Source organism: Neofelis nebulosa, chromosome 2 (assembly GCF_028018385.1).
Source record: "Neofelis nebulosa isolate mNeoNeb1 chromosome 2, mNeoNeb1.pri, whole genome shotgun sequence".
Classification (NCBI taxonomy): Eukaryota; Metazoa; Chordata; class Mammalia; order Carnivora; family Felidae; genus Neofelis; species Neofelis nebulosa.
This window is the reverse complement of record NC_080783.1, coordinates 148598010-148610782: the sequence shown is the minus strand read 5'-3', so window position 1 is coordinate 148610782 and position 12773 is coordinate 148598010. Positions and strand designations below refer to the sequence as shown.

The 12773-nt window shown below is 46.2% G+C and overlaps 1 long non-coding RNA gene across 4 annotated transcripts in view; it reads left to right on the top strand.

Annotated features, from left to right (window-relative positions):
- LOC131504428 (uncharacterized) overlaps positions 1–8854 on the top strand; it is a 32617-nt gene extending 23763 nt beyond the window's left edge. For 2 of the 4 annotated variants that reach the window (XR_009257991.1, XR_009257992.1), the window contains 3 exons: positions 51–4974; positions 6558–6604; positions 7788–8854. This is a non-coding gene — a long non-coding RNA (uncharacterized LOC131504428). The remainder of the gene's footprint in view (positions 1–50; positions 4975–6557; positions 6605–7787) is intronic. The other 2 variants (XR_009257993.1, XR_009257994.1) reach the window with 2 other exon arrangements.
- Positions 8855–12773: the final 3919 nt, after the last annotated feature.

The following is a 12773-nucleotide window of genomic DNA, read 5'->3' as shown; positions in this document are numbered from 1 at the left end:
TAACCGACTGCGCCACCCAGGCGCCCCAGAGAGTTTCCTATTTTCTTTAGAGAGCGACTTATATCCTGAGCACCACCAGTGGTGGAGATGGACAGAAAGAGGAAGACACAGGAGAAAGAAGGCAAAGGCACATATGGAGGGCACCACCCGGTAACTCCACTCTGGTTCCTGTGAGCTGTTTCCTTGGCTGATGCTGCGTTAAGAACTACGTGGGTTCATTTATTACGGTCCTTTTGTCTGTCATTCAAGCGTGTACATGATTTTTTTTCTTGTGTTCTTTTTTTTTTTTTTTTTAGCGCTTATTTATTTTTGAGAGACAGAGTGTGAGTGGGGGAGGAGCAGACAGAGAGGGAGACACAGAATCTGAAGCAGGCTCCAGGCTCTGAGCTGTCAGCACGGAGCCTGACGTGGGGCTCAAACTCATGAACCGTGAGATCATGACCTGAGCTGAAGTCGGATGCTTAACCAACAGAGCCACCCAGGTGCCGCTCTTATGTTCTTCTTTCAGCCCCAAAGCAACCAAGCAGTCAATAAGCAGCTACCAAGGGTGGGGTGAGGGGAATGTCCTACCAATCATCTGTCTTAAGGATGCCATCTTGGCAAGACTGTCCTGTCTGTGCCAGTCAGGGAGGAATAAAGGCAGACCATCACATACATTAGATTTAGAGGCATTCTGAGGGAACTTAGGAGAGGGTGGATTCTTCTGGAGAACTTTGCCTCAAGCCCTGAATGCAGTCTCTCAAGAGCAGAACATGGATATTTCCTCAGACAGCCAGAGCATTTTTGTGTTATCTTAATAGTACATAAAAGCTATTTGCTGTAATAAAAATTACACCAGGCCTGGCATCTGAAGACTCAGGTTCTGAGATCTGGCTCTTTTACTTCCTAGCTACGGCCAAGTTGCCTCTTTCAGAGCAAAGTAATGAAGGGCAAATGAGAAGCGTTATGACAACACATTGTAAACTGTAAAGTTGTGCAAATATTAGTTAGTTTGTTATTGTTACCTAGCAATACGCAGGGATTGTCCTCGTCTAGGTTCTAGTTAAGTAGCCAGGGTCTGTGTAACCAAGTGCTTGGCAGTTTGCATTATAACTGAAGGGTGAAATTAGATGATAATACGGGTTTCATTTTGAAGACGTAGAAGAAACCACAGGTAAACCACATACCATTTTCCTGAACAGTTGCTTTGGGTGGTAACTAGGAATTCCTTCTCGCCAGGGATTGGGTGAGGAGGATTGTGTTTAATACCAAGGATTGTATTTAACTCCCCCACACCCCACCTCAGCATTTTGTCTTGGGTGTTGCTGAAGGCTTGGCACCCTTAACAGCTCCTTCCCCTCCCAGCCATAGCTGCTGCTGCTGCTTCGTCGTCTTCTTTCTTTTTATATCTTCTACCTTCTTCTTTTAAGTAGGCTCCACTCCCAGTGCAGAGCCCAATGCATGGCTCAAACTCACGACCCTGAGATCATGACCTGAGCTGAAATCAAGAGTTGGCTGCTTCGCTGGCTGAGCCACCCAGGCATCCAAGCCATAGCTGCTGTGCTTCTTAAGCATCTTCCCTCCGTAGTGAGTGATCTTTCTCGCTCGTCTTCCAAACCTGATCCCACTGTAGCCTGGGCTCAGTGGCTGACCCTCTGCTTCATTTCCAGTTCTTGCTCTCTGTCTCCTCCCTCGAATGCAGCGCTTCCGAGTCTCCCTTGCTTCCTACGGTCCTCTTCCCGCACATTCTCATCGCCTGAGAGGGGAGGTATGAGACTCGGGTTCCGTATTCCCGTCTGGGAGCAGTCTGCATTCTGTTGGAGGATGTATTTAGGTGTTTGGACTGAAGGGTCTTTTCATGCTCCTTAGCATTCACCGAAGTGCACTTTCTGATGGACGGATGTTCAGGGAGCACTTTTACGTGGCTGCTTTTCCACTCCTGTGACTCTTCCGTAGTTCACCGGGCAGTCTCTTGGAAGCTCCCATAATTGCACACTACATTATGTTGCGAACAAGGAGTCACTTCTTTCTGTTTGGGAGGACACCTCTGAGTCTCAGTCAGCCCTGAGAGCCTTTCCTATGCTGCCCTCCCTGCCAGGCCCTGCTACCCCATACACCATTTTCTTAATGGTGTTTTTTTGCATATTCCCAGGACATATTATCCTATGTCCACTTGTGCCTAAACTTTCAGATCTTTCCAGCAGTCCACCTTGACCTCAAGGATAACTTTCTTTTCTTTTTTTTTTTTTTAATGTTTATTCATTATTTTTGAGAGTGCACAAGTAGGGGATGGGCAGAGAGAGAGGGGGACAGAGAATCAGAAGCGGGCTCTTACCTCACAGCAGTGAGCCTGATGTGGGGCTTGAACTCATGAACTGTGAGATCATGACCTGAGCCGAAGGGACACTCAACCAATTGAACCACCCAGGTGCCCCAAGGATCACTTTCTTACATGCTGGCTACATCAACTGTCTGGCCTTGCCTCCGTTTTGATACCTTTGGTCTCTGCTGAGGTTTGGGGTGAATGGTCCCCATCTCAGGGCTCACGTCACCGGTGCCAAAGATCCCCTCCCGCCCAACTCCGGGACTTATCTGCGTATCCTGTCTCCAGTCCCCACAGTTGGAGCTGGGAAGAAAGAGCTTCTGGGCAAGATGCCACCAGCAAGCCTGTCTCCCTAAGAACAGACCTCTTTTCTCGCTGGTGGAAACCTACCCCTTCTCTCACAGCTGTGTGAAAAGAAGCCAAATGCCCATTCTTAATGTGTAACAACTGAGGCTCACATGCAAACTGCTGTTATCTCAGCAGGAGAGCAATTTGCAACCATTTAAACTCCTTTCACTCTTCCTTTCTCCTCCGTGCATGGTTATACACACACCAGTCCATATTTATTAGTGCAGATGGTGAGAAACTCGTCATTGAAAGGGCTTAGAGCACAGAAGGAAATGGATTTTTGGCCTCACTCTGGCCTTATAAACAAGAAGGCTTGAATGATTTTTAGGTTCCTGATTCTTGCCTCAGAAGAGCACAGTTTGCTTCTCTCCAAACACAAGAGGTTGTAAATTGGTAATTCATCTCAGCCAAAGGCCACATGATGAGCAATTGTAGAAGTGTTTTTTCCTTGTTGTGCAAAGAAGGAACCCGACATCTGAGTGTGGGTTCCAGCTGGTGTTTTCCTTTCACCATTTGCAGCCCAAAGGCACGGTCTTGGCCAGGCCTGGGCTCTCAGGACGACTCCTGCCTTTTACCTGCAGCACCATTGCCACCATGGCCATCCCAAGGGGAAGTCAGCTCAGCATTTCCACGTGACGTCTTCTTCTTCTTCTTCTTGCAGCTAAAAAATAAATCAGTTCTAATAAAAACATTTATACTATATTCTTTATTGTCAGCTAATCCTGCCTGAACTCATTAAATGGCAGTGTGTGGGTTATTTGCTGTCAGTGAAATTATCAAAGGCATTTTTCAGCTGGGGCACCGGGAAAACATATGCTTCAATGCCAACTAAAACAATAATGAGGAAATGTTATGATCAGTCTTGACCAGATGACCCTGCCCATTTTAGATTAGTTCTTAATTTCAGCACAAGGGTCATCCTGTGAATTCTTACAATAAGTCACTGCTCACCACTCACATGAAAAAGATGTGACTTATTAGAAAACTCACTGTACTCATTGCAGTTAATGAGATGTGGAAAGCTTTGTAATTTGATTTGCTGGGCCATATGCTGTAAAGGGATACTGCTGATTTCATTCCTCCGTATTTAATTTAAGCAGTATGCAATACCTTCTTCATATGGCTACTTATATAATAAAAATTAACTTGGGGTATAAAAAATACACCATTGTGGGGTTTATTACTTGGTGTGGTTCAGTTTCAAGTGTTTTTCATGGAAACATCTGTAAGTAATGTGTGTGGGTCTAATTTTAAATCCCGCCAAATATTTTCCATTTAACATTTGGTTTAACTGACAAGCCCGCAGAGGTGGTTTTCAGAGTTGTTGGTAACAGATACGTACAGTATTCCCAAGGCTATAGCCTTCTTTTTTTTTTTTTAATGGCAGACAGATAACAGTAATCCAAAACTCGGTTTTTGAACTTTTTAGCATTTCAGTGGATACAAACGGCAGTTGAGAATGTAGGCACTTCTAACCCTTAAAGACCAAGCTGCGGTTTAATCTAGTATCCCCTAAAATTACCTTGTTTATGACTTTTGTTTCAACATCTGCGGCCAAGGATTCGGGTGGCAGATTCTCTGCAAGGCTGACTGTGGGAAAGAGACCCTTCAGGACAGGGGCTTGCCTCCCCTCTGAAGAGAGGGGGAGGGAGGAGGACTAACAGTCTGAGACATGGGCCAATGCCCAGGAGGTCTGATCCTCCAGAGAGGTTCTAGAACCCCATTCTATTTTTCTACGGTTGAAAAAAATATATATTTTTTTCAAATATACAAATATACAAATATAAATGTGTATATATCCTTGCTCAATTCTTAGGGGGCACCCAGGCCCCCTGGACTATCCAAGGGTCTGGTCAGCAGCTGGTCAGTAATACAACCACCAAATGAGGAGGTGAGGTTGCGGGATAAAATAGAGAACCCCGAGTTGAATCTGAACTTCAGATAAACAACAAATATTTTTTTTAGTATAACGACGAGCCGCAGCGTGCCACACTTTTGCTTGCTCAGTCGGGCACCCCTACCACCGGCCGGGTGACTACGTGTCGTTCCAGGCCAGGAAGCCTTATCCGGGTTGTGTGATGACGGCGGCCGGGCAGGAGCCACAAGCGCCCCCACCCCTCCGGGCTGGGGGTCGGCGCCGCGCTCCGCTTGGAAACGCGCCCGATCGCACCGGGGCGTCGCGGCACCGCCAGCTCAGCACCGGGCCGGGCACGAGGCGGGGACCCCCAGAAACATACCGAAACCGTCTCCATGGCTGCCTCTGAAATAAAGCGGTGTGTGTGGGAAGAGAAACTCGAGGGGGAAGTTCAGCAACCAACGCAGAGGTGTGGAGTGAAACCTCGGGGGGGGGGGGAACTGTTGGTTTTGCTTCGAGGGAATGGAGTTGTGCAACTCGCGTTGCGAAATTTCACCCGGTTGATTCTGTGAGAACTGAAGTTTGTTTTAATTGTCAATTAAAGCGAAGGGGTCCAGGGGGCGCGGGGATCCGCAGGAGTGGGAACCAGCGTGGGTCCGATGACGGGGCCGGCCGCTGGGGGTCAGGATGCGCTTGCCGAGCGTCCCTGCCGCGGGCCGGACTTTCCCGAGACACCGAGGCCCCGCCTGAGAAGTTGATGGAAGGCGCGCCTTAGGTGTCCCCGCAGCCGGCCGTCCTCCCCGGGGTCCCCCCACCCCACCCCCCCGCCCCGGGAGCCCCTTATTTGCGAGGCCCATCTAGGCCCGTGCGCGCGTCAGGTACTAAATTGCCTTTATGAGAGCCGAGCAGGCTTGCGGATGACAACGCTCTGATAACAAAAGAAGTGTGGCCTTGTCGAAGATTTTATGTAAAAGGAAATGGTTCATTTGAATTCAGAAGGAATATTAAAACAGGCCGGGAAGATCCAAGCCTTGGATTTTCTGCCTTGTGACTCGCTTCTTAGAACTCGTTTAAGAAAAAAGAGAGGCGGGGGGGTTGGGGGGGGGAGGAAAAGGAAACACTACCCAAAATATCCAACCACGGTTTAATTTTTGTTTGCCGCTGCTGTTTTCTTCAGATCAAGGTTGCCTTCTTGTTAACCCTGGACCGCAGCGGCAGAAAATTAGATTGCCTTCGCTGAGGGATTAACCAGAAAGAAGAGTTAGGGAATGTGGAAGCCTTGAGAGACTGGAAATCAGCGAGTTTGAAATGTTTGAAAGAAAAAAAAAAAACCTTCAGTGGCTTAAGAGCTTCACTAAGACACTTTAATTTTATTTATTTATTTTTTATTTTAACGTTTCTTTATTTTTGAGACAGAGAGAGACAGAGCATGAACGGGGGAGGGTCAGAGACAGGGAGACACAGAATCTGAAAGAGGCTCCAGGCTCTCAGCTGTCAGCACAGAGCTGGATGCGGGGCTCGAACTCATGGACCGTGAGATCATGACCTGAGCCAAGTCATGACCTGAGCGGAAGTGGGCCGCTTAACCGACTGAGCCACCCAGGCGCCCCACTAAGACACTTTTAAAAAAGAACCCAAATTGCCCTTATTTAAGAGCGTTGGAGATCCAGATATGAGTCCTGTTACTTTGGCCAAGAAGTCCACTTACTCATTCTGTCTTTTCTCCCCGTTTTTATTTAAAAAAAATTTTTTTTTAGTGTTTTTATTTTTGAGAGAGAGAGAGAGAGAGTTCGAGCAGGGTACGGGCGGGGACAGAGAGAGAGAGACAGGGACACACAGGATCTGAAGCTGTCAGCACAGAGCCTGACAGGGGGCTTGAACTCAGGAGCAGAGAAATCACGACCTAAGCTGAAGTTGATTGCTTAACCGACTGAACCACCCAGGTGCCCCTCCCCTCTCCCCCATTCTGTGTGTCTTTAATGCTTAATGGAAATGCTTAACTCAATCACCAACCAGGAGTCTCATGCCAACTGTATGATTTGTGTTGCAAAGACTGATTTTTTTGTTGAAGCCTCACGTTTCTGTTCCTTTTGGTGATGGTATGTGGAAGAAAGAACTGGTGCCTTTCTCAGGACCTGAATAAGAGGGAAATGTGTCACATCTTTCCACTGGGCCCAAGTGTTTTTCTGTGGCAGGGCTGCTTGGTCTGGGAGTGATGTTAAAGGACTCTCTCACAAACTGCTAACTTGGCTTAGAGATGCTCTATTCTGAACATTCATTCATTCACTTATCCAACCAGCATTTATTAAGCACTCAGTGTATGTGTGGTACAGTGCTAGGTGTGAGGGATACGGTGTCTACTCACACAGAGTCATGATCTCATCTTCCAGGAGCTTGGGGTCTGGTGGGGAACCAGACGATGTGAAGAAAGACCGAGGTTATTCTACTGTGTTGGAAAAGTCAACCTGTTTGTCCTCTCTGCCGTCTAAAAGATGAGAAAAACCCAGGCTAGTCCGTATGGTTTCATAAGCAAGTGGTGTATCAGCAATAACAACAAAGTTCAGTTTAATTTCACAGTGGCAGGTGTCCGTCCTTGCTGGCCGGCCCCTGCCTTTTGTAGGGGTCCATTTTCCTCCTCCAGTGACCCAAGTGCCCTTTGAAGCCACATCCCCTGCCTGCAAACCAGTAGGATAAAATGGGGATGGGGGCAGTGAGCAGGCTGACACCCGTACTGTCTGACTTTCTAACCAGCTGTTGAATGGCTTGACACGGCATTACTGTGAGAATGGGGAACCGTTCTTTTCTTTCTGGAAGGAGAAGCCAGAAGTTTATTTAATCTTTTCTAGGCAACTTATTTTATTGCATTTTTAATTTCCTCTCTTGCATTAACATGACCCTTTTCACTGGCTTCCCACGCCTGGTGCTTAATTACTTATCATTAGCAATGTACACGGGGGCCTTGCTGCATATTTATAAATGTGATCATTAGTACATGGAAAGACAAAGGCTTCTTTAAGACTGTCATTAGTTATTCTGTTTTCATGGAAATGTTCATTAGGAGAAACTACCCACCTGGTTAAATAATTATAATTAAGAATTGGTAATCTCCTTTGCATTTTTAACTTGATCTTCCGTCTGTTTGTATAAAGCTAAACAAGCCTTATTTGGCCAGTATTCTATCTTTCATTTTCACGAGAATCGTCGACTTATTTGGCCAGTATTCTATCTTTCATTTTCACGAGAATCGTCGACAAATGCAGACTCTTTGTCTTTAACCTATAGGTGGTGACGGAGGTGCACGATGGATACAATTTTTGTAACACAGCAGTTACCTCCAAACCCACTAACCAGCCACGAACGGCGAGTCAGGGAACGGAGTGGAGCATCTCCGGTCCATTTTATTTTCTGGACTTCTGTCGGTGGTGCAAACTGAACTGCAGGCTTGTAACCAAACTTTGCAAAGGGTCTCCTTCGGCTCCTCAACCACAGAGACGCCAGGCTGCGTGGCCACTGGCCACACCTTTCCTCGGGGCGTGCCAGCCAAGGCAAGTGGCGGTTGGATGGCGTGCGTGGTCCCGTGTCCGCGTCCAACTCTTTATATGTTGTTGACTAGGGGTAACCGCAGCAGTGTTATGGCCGTGGCCCCGCCGATGCGCAGGAGAAGAGAATCCACGAGAAGTCTTCGAATTGCTAGCAAGTGGCCCTGAGGCCCATACATGGCTACGTGTCAGCTGAGCTGAGACAAACGAGGTGACAGAAACATAAGGGAAGGAAGCACGGTTATGCAGCTGCCCGCTCCCCTCTGCCCAGACTGGTCCTCGGCGAGCCGCCACTCTGGACTGATGAGAATATGCCAGTGATAAACCACAACTGTGGGAAACACTGGGTGGGGGCATAAATATCATCTGTAAACAATTAGGCAGCCACTGCTCATTCAGTGCCGTTTTGAGAAGCTAAGGAAGTCTGCAATCAGTTATATCTCCAATTACCATAAAAATATATTAGCCATTCATTCATTTATTAATGATTCATCAGTTAACCACACATAATGAGCAAATAATTAGCAGTGCTGTACGGTTGCCAAAATTGAAGAAGTGTTGGCATTTTAAAGATGAAAGGTTGCATTTATGCAAAAGTCTGGCGATGATAAAGTTAATATGGAAGATAATTATAAAAGTGGCTGTCCTATATTACAGACTGAGGTACCACAAAACTTGCCTAATTGAACTGAAATGAATATTCTTCCAAAGTCTGCGTGTTGCCACACACAAACTGCTGAATTTCTCCCGAAGATCTCCCTTCAGTAAGGTGCACTGCACAATACAAGTTAATAAAATGCCAGACAGCTAGACTGTGTTCTTTGTTTGCTTGGTTCAGGGCCTCGTGGAAAACAATAAATTGCATTCATGTCAGCTGAGGCCCATCCCTTTGCTAATTACCGTTTGGTGCTGAAATGACTTCTGTGAAATTGGGAGCATGAGGAAACATACAGCCATACAAGGGAGGCTTTTCAGAGTTTTGCAGTAAATGTGAGATAGGCCTCAGGCACACAGATGTTAAAACAGTGAATTCCCCCACAGATTACACTAATGGAAACCCTGTCAGGGTAAGTCAAATCCGGGTCTGTGGTCAAAATCTAATTAAGGTTTCCGTACTTAAAAAGAATATGAATGCCTGGGGGTGGCGATGAATGTATAAGAAACTCACTTGTTTGTAAAACTGTTAGCATGAATAGTAAGTACCGTGGGGCTGTTACCTGCGATGTAACACCTGCTTTCCGAGTCGCTCTCTGCCTTGCCGCCTGTATCGGGGCGGGTTATTCCAGAGGTCAGCGAACTCGGCTCAGGCCACCGTGGCCTCCCGTCCTCTGTGCCCGGTACCAGGCATGATTTGAGGTCACGGATGAAAATGGATCCTCAGAAGTCTCTCTGGAATCCCAGAGGATGCTTTGCTTTGCCACATGAAAACCACCCCAGATGATTCTGCCCAACTGCCTGGCGCCACTGAGGAAATAGTTGTTGCTGAGGGTGTGGGGCCGGCCAAATCTCCCCTCGTGGGGAAACAAAGGGTCGTCTGCTCCGCGGCGCGCCCTTCAGCCTGCCGGGACTACCTCCCCGAACAGCTGCGGCGTGCAGGCGGGGCCCTGCTTCTAATAGAGGAAATGAATTTATAATGCTACAGCCTCTTCATTTTCACCACGCACAAATTTCCCCTTAAATACTTAAAAACAACACCCAGGGCTGGATATACCTTAAATTTCGAATAAATGAAATCTTAATCCAGTCTGTTGCTGAGTCTGAGTTGTTATTAAAGAAATAAATTTGAAACAGCAAGTGGTTTGAGAATTTTTGAATTTAATTATTTAAATCTACTTAGGGTAACTCTCACGCGCTATTTCAGTTTCCCATTGAGAACATGAATTCTGGGAAAGGTATCCCACGCAGGGCCCTGGAAATATTAACTTTCATGTACAACTGTGGGCTCAGCTGTAGACAGACAATGCCACCCCCTCCCCTGAAAAGCAGAAGAAAGAAACTGTGAGACTCTTTTTATTTTTTATTTTTTTCCTCCCGATGTAAATTTCAGCCAAGTGATACAGGATATGTTTTTTAAAGAATGAGGAAAGCAAGTTCTCTTCTTTGGACTTCTCTGGCCTTCCTCAGATACACTGTCTACGTGTAAATGCTTTGAAGGTCTTTAGAGACCAGTAGGTTTATACAGTCATTCACTGAGAAAGTCAGGGGGCAAAAGGAGAACACAGATGATAACCTGAATAATTGAAATAGCCAGTAACTTATGTAGGGTGTATCTTGGCCTAGCGAGCGTCTGGGGCTGGAATTTCGACATTTGTGAAAATGGGTCTTCTGCCGGGAATGTCCGAAGGGCAATAGCCCCAGGCTTGGGGAGGGCCACCTGGACCTTTTGGTGTCACTTTGCTCCTCCCTTGGAGAGATTCTGCTTCATGACTAGCCCCGGTGGCACCGTTGCCTTAGTTCTGAGAGCAAAGGGCTCCCTTCCTTCCTGATTGTAGCAGTCTGGCTCTTTAATGGCGTCCACACTGGCATGTGGCAGGGGGAAAGTGCAAGAATTGGGCACGAACTTGTCACTTCATCTTTTTCGCCATTTCACCAGGATTTTGGTATGGCACACGTAGGTTTTGGACCCTGGCAGATGGGGTTAAGCTGCCAGACACCTTGTGAAGAATCTTGCTGGGGATTCAGACCTGAGCGAGACAGAAGCCAGGTGTCCAAATCATTCCTATTCTCTGCTGACCATCGGAGAGTAGTCGGGACCTCGTGATTCATCACAACTGCCAAGTGGAACTTTCCCACACCCAACCCGGACTAACAAGAGGATATTGACTTGGAGTGATTTCTAGATTCAGAATTCTATTTTTCCGCTCGGTATAAAAATCTTCACAGAAGCCAACATCTTTAAGAAAAAAGCAAATCTTAGTGTGGGGCCCAGCCTCGACCTCTTCCCCAGTAAATGCAAAGGGCTACAGAAATGGCATATTTGGCAACAGTCGGTGGGTGAATGTTTTACAGTGTGGCAGATCTGAAGAGCACGAGGTGAAGCGGGTTCCACAGGAAGTGAGGTCCAGTGGCTAACAATGGCTCGGAGGTCAAAAGTCTCTGGGTTTATGTTTTTAATAACAGTAGCACAGACTTGTAGCTAATTTGTGGTATTTACTTTTTTAAAAAATCTGCATGCATTTATGCAATGATTCTCTTTTTTCCAGGTGCAGTGCTGGGCCCTAGGACTTCAGAGAGGAAACGTCAGGGTTCCTGCTCTTGGGAGACTCTCATTTCTGCTTGGGAAGCAGGCGCTCAAACTTCACGTAGCCAGATTTCTGCATCATTACAATGCCTGGCATGCAGGAGGCCAATAAATGTTTGTTGAATGAATGGATCTGTTAAAAGGGGAGTTGTCGTGTTTCCTGTCTTTCTAAGGAGTTACTGTGTGAGTTAGAGAGTTAACATTTATAATTCATTTTATGCCCCTACATGCTCTATAAGTACAAATTATTAAATATCATCATAGTGAAGTAGGGTCCTAAACAGCCAATTACATTTTCTTATGAAGTTGGTGACATTTAGATCCTTTGTTGGGCAGATGGTGTCATATTGCACCTGTTGGAAAAGTAGGCATTTTGGGAAGGGACGTTAATTTAGAACTATTTATAATATAGGAAAACACAGGGCGCCTTAATAAGTGTATTCGTATTGTTTTCCGAGGAAGTAACACAGCTGACCTAGCTCTAAACTATTATTGTTATTTTGTTTCTACCACACTAATTCTTTGTATCAGAGCTTCAGAAATTAAAAGACCATCATTTCTTAAAGCACTAGTCCACATTTCTTCTTCATTTCTGGTATTCTCTTTTCCTCTTTTATTTTTTATTATTAAAAAAATATAAAATAAATTATATGAAATATATAAAAAATATAAAATAAATTAAAATAAAATTTTTATTATTAAAAAATTTTTTTTAATGTTTATTTATTTTTGAGAGAGAGAGAGAGAGAGAGAGAGAGAAAGAGACCGAGTGCAAGCAGGGGAGGGGCAGAGAGAGAGGGAGACAGAATCAAAAGCAGGCTCCAGGCTCTGAGCTGTCAGCACAGAGCCTGGCGCGGGACTGGAAGCCACGAACCATGAGATCATGACCTGAGCCAAAGTTGGACGCTTAACCGACTGAGCCATCCAGGCACCCCTGGATTGACTTTTAATCCCAATTTGTCCTCAGCTTTCTGTCTCCTTGGCATGTTTCTCTTCTTTGTGTCTGTCTCTCCTCATCCTTCTCTCTTCCTTGTCTCCATCCTCCTCCCTTTCCCTCTCCTGCCAAGATGTGTCATTCCTCAGGGACACACCCACACCGCTTCTGAGCCCAACTGTACCATGGTCCATTGAGGTCTCAGAGCAGCAGTTTCTGCGTGGATTTTTAAGCTTCCATGACCCACTCTTCTCCCAGCCAGCTTCTGGGCAGGAAGCACTGTAGCAGCCCCGATGACTTCCTCACTGCCCTGCAAATGCCCTGTCTGCTTCCTGGGCCTTTGCTCTTGTGAATATGTTACCTGGAAGCTGTCCCCTCCTGTCGCATCTTTCTAAATTCCACGTATCTGTTGACCATGTCCTCTTTGAAACTGTTCTTTGTTCCCCTGATCTTCACCCCTCTTCTAAGCTCCCACTGACCACAGTTTAGCAATTCCTTCTGCTGTAGCCTATACTTTAGTCTTAGCTATCCCATACAAACCCTAAGCTTTTTAT